General features: G+C 36.0%; 1 pseudogene; it reads left to right on the top strand.

Annotated features, from left to right (window-relative positions):
* LOC104753380 lies at positions 1,588-4,608 on the top strand (annotated as a pseudogene).

The raw sequence follows: 4,608 nt of genomic DNA, 5'->3' as shown, positions 1-4,608 counted from the left end.
TTGAACATGCAACAAACTTGTCAATAAATTTCATCTGGATTGCTTGTCCACGTGGTCAGAGTTTGGTGGATAGGCTTAGAGATTAATAATGACCATGTTTGTTGTGTAGTATGCTTCTAGTGACACTTCTAAGTTCTAATATCTCTAATTCTAGCTTAAAAATAGTACAAAAACATTTGGCTAAAAGACATCTAAGTGGCTAAACTATAGTGATGTTTGAACATGCAACAAACTTGTCAATAAATTTCATCTGGATTGCTTGTCCACGTGGTCAGAATTTGGTGGATAGGCTTTGAGATTAATAATGACCATGTTTATTGTGTAGTATGCTTCTAGTGACACTTCTAAGTTCTAATATACCTACTTCTAGCTGAAAAATAGTACAAAAACATGATTGATCTTGGACATGACTTCTAAGTTCTAAACCCTAAACCCTAAACCCTAAATCCTAAACCCTAAACTCTAAACCCTAAACCCTAAACCCTAAACCCTATGTGGCTAATTTATCTTAGACAAATTTCTGCTCATGTAAAGAATGAGCAAGATATTATAAGATAAGTATCCATAACTACTAATCCACATGATTGATATTCAATGTTCTAAATAAATCAATGTTGTTAATTTTTATTTTGTTTATTAACCACTTATGAGTGTATATGTTTCTGGACCAACACAAAATATGAAGCAAGGAGCTCATGGTGTCTATGGATTTAATTGTGTGGATGTTGTATGATGATTCTTTGGTCTGTCTACATTGGTATCCACAAAAAAATATCCACATGATCACATCCATAGCCACCATTCAACTGCTATTCTTCAGCTTAATGTCTAGATATGCTTTGTAAATCCATGGAGACCTATCCACAGTTTTTCTATCCACTAAACTTTTTTTTTTTTTTTTTTAAAGTGAATAGTTTTGGTTTTAGGTTCAAGGGTTTATGTTCTAGGATTTAAAATTTAGAATTAAAGGGTTTTGTACTTATTTGGTCTATGTTGTGTTATGGATAATATGCTATGGATAAAGATCTAACCAAATTTATGTATGTATATTTTGTATGAATAAACACAAGTAACTATCTATTAACAATACTGCAATTGATTATCCACTTATAATTGAACAAATGTTCAACGACTGATGGATACTGTATAATCTAAAAATTCATAAAAAATATAGCAATATGTATCTTAAAATGTAGAAAATATATAATCATAACATATTTTATATAAATAAATAGAAAATTTGTTTTATGATAACAAATAAATATATTCTACTTTGTTAAAGTGTTAACAACAAAAAAGAAGAGAAAAAGAGAGAAAAGAAGGAGAGAAAGAGAGGTAAGTTGTTAGTAAGGGCAAAAATGTAAAAGGAAAGTAGACACATAAGCAAAAAACTTGGGAAAGTATACCATGAGTGGAAAGTGGGTTTTTGTGACAGAACTCACACCCAAAGTGGGTTTTCATAACATTTACCCAAAATTAAAAACAAAACCCCTTTATTTTGAGTCGACTTGTCGTCTGTTCACAATCAACGTATATCATACGGTTCTTAACGTTAATATTACGTTAGAAAATTTCATATAAACAAAACTTTATGATGTGAGAGACCCAAATCATAGAAGTCGAGCAATGTCTTCTTTCGCCTATTTCATCTTCCTTTTCGTTTTGTTCTTCCTCTCTATCATCAGAGCTTCTGTTCAGGATCTTACGCTCTTACACTATGTTTGTCCAAGTACGACAACGTATTCAAGGAACAGCACTTACTACAACAATCTCACAACTCTTTTGTCTTTCTTCTCTTCCCGCAACGCTTCATACTCCACAGGATTCCAAAACGCCACAGTTGGTCAAGAACCCGACATGGTCACCGGACTTTTCCTTTGCGGAGGCGTCTCGCCGGAAAGATGCGTGACTGCGTCGTCTTTGCCGTCAACCAATCCTTAAATCGGTGTCCGAATCAGAGAGAGGCCGTGCTCTATTACGATGAGTGTATGCTCAGATACTCTCATCGGAATATTCTCTCGACCCTTCGGACGATAGACGGATACACCTTACCCAGCCTCATTAATATTCCAACAAACCAACAAGAGAGTTTCCGAGGATTGGTTTTATCCTTGATGAACCAAGCCGCAAGTGAAGCCGCGGCTAGTTCCAGAAAATTAGTTGCGATAAAAGCCAACTTCAATGCGTCTCAGGAATTGTATGGACTTGTTCGGTGCACCCCTGATCTGACGGCACAAGACTGCTCGCTTTGTTTGAAAACGTCCATCAATCAATTACCCACTGAAAGAATCGGGGCAAGAGTTCTTTTGCCGAGCTGTAATTCAAGATACGAGTTCTACCAATTTTACAATGAATCCGTCATTAGCAGTAGCACACTTCAATCACCACCACCGACGCCTCCTCCCCGAGATGGTCAGAGCTCTCTGTCTACTTCCTATGCTTTTTCATGTTCGAAGCCCAAATTTTTCCATAATTAACTTTTTAATTTTTTTTAGTACCAATATAAAAAATTAGTTTCTCGATCTTTGACAAAAAAAAAAAAAATTAGTTTTTCGATCGGAAAAAGAAAAAGGTTTTGTCCTTCGACCAGAATTTCAGAGTTCTTCTTTGTCTGTCATTTGTAATTAGCAATACCAAAATAGAAAGTTTCATTTTTTTTTTTTTTTTTTGAATAACCATAGAAAGTTTCTTTCTTTTGACAGAATTTTGGATTGTTATTAAAAAGGCCACTACTGATTTTAAATGCAGGGAAAGATGGGAATTCATCTGTGTTAGTGGTAGCCATTGTTGTGCCTATTATAGTGGCTGTTCTGCTTTTCATAGCGGGTTATTGTTTCCTTGCGAAAAGGGCAAAGAGGACTTATGAGACAACACCTTCATTTAATGGTAAAGATTCAAGTGATTAACAATCTTTATTGAGTTTACTAATCTCATTGTTCAGCCTCTTTTTTCCTGACTACCAAAACTTTTATTTTGTAACAGGGCATGATATAACAACCATAGAATCGTTGCAACTTGATCACAAAACAATTCAAGCTGCAACAAATTATTATTCAGAGGATAATAAGATTGGTCGGGGTGGATTCGGTGAGGTCTACAAGGTATTACTTCTTTAACTGCTTGTGAGGTTCACTACATCTTATTGAAATTTTGTGTAAACACGATTGGAAAACAAGATGATGGGACACGTGACAGGGTATACTTTCAAATGGGACTGAAGTTGCAGTGAAGAGACTATCAAAATCATCAGAACAAGGTGACACAGAGTTTTAGAACAAGGTCGTTCTTGTTGCAAAGCTTCAGCACAGAAATCTGGTTAGGCTTCTCGGATTTTCTATAGAACGAGAAGAAAGGATATTGGTCTACGAGTATGTTCCAAACAAAAGCCTTAATTATGTCCTCTTTGGTGAGTTGCATTTATTTTTTTTGTTTCAGTGAATCTTTAGCCTCCCTTCAAGATTTGGAGAGGGTTGCAAATCTTAGGATCTAACTATAATTCATGGATGTGCACAGACCCTACAAAGAAAGGTCAGCTGGACTGGACTAGACGATACAATATCATTGGAGGAATTGCTCGAGGGATTCTGTATCTTCATCAGGATTCACGACTCACAATCATACATCGTGATTTAAAAGCTAGCAATGTTCTCTTGGATGCGGATATGAATTCAAAAATTGCAGATTTTGGAATGGCTAGGATCTTCGAATTGGAACAAACCGAGGAAAATACAAAAATAATAGTTGGTACCTAGTAAGTCTTCCTCTCAAACTTTTAGCTAGAAGAAAAAACCTAGAGGTCATAGGGTGGAAGAAACCTAATATTACGTGCTATTGTTTAGAATTTGAAGAAATTATGGGTTTTGGCCTATAACCTCCATATACCCACCAAATGATGAATTTTGTTGAACAAATGAGATAGAAATGAATAGCCATCAAGAAGGAACTCTCTAGAAACATTTTGCCAACGTAATGAATTTTTGTTGTGGATTCCAGTGGTTACATGGCTCCCGAATATGCGATGCGCGGGCAGTTCTCAATGAAGTCTGATGTCTACAGCTTCGGAGTGTTAGTACTTGAGATTATAAGTGGTAGGAAGAATAACGGCTTCCATGGGACAGATGATCCAGACGACTTGGTCACATATGTAAGTTTAAAGGCAATCAAGTATTAATTGCTATGGTGGCAACTGATTGATTAATTGACTTCAATTGTAGGCTTGGAGGCTTTGGAATTATGGAACAGCGTTAGACCTTGTGGATCCAATTATCATAGATAAGTGCCCGAAGAGTGAAGTGGTTCGATGCATCCATGTAGGGCTTTTGTGCGTTCAAGAAGTTCCTGTGGACCGTCCATCCATGTCAACCATATTAGTGATGTTCACTAGTAATACTATTAATTTACCAGTGCCTAGGCCACCAGGGTTTTCCAATCATACTAGACCCGAAGGCCCGCTTGAATCAGATAAATCTACCACGAGTAAATCTGTTCCAGTGTCTATTAACGATGCATCGATCACTAGACTGTATCCTCGTTGAATGTGATCTTAAAACTCACTCTTTATTAATTGCTATGTATTTTTAAACTCAAATTTAAAATTATCTTTGAATA

Source organism: Camelina sativa, chromosome 16, assembly GCF_000633955.1.
Source record: "Camelina sativa cultivar DH55 chromosome 16, Cs, whole genome shotgun sequence".
Lineage (NCBI taxonomy): Eukaryota > Viridiplantae > Streptophyta > Magnoliopsida > Brassicales > Brassicaceae > Camelina > Camelina sativa.
Note: the sequence above shows the minus strand (reverse complement) of the source record. Positions and strands in the feature narration are given on the sequence as shown.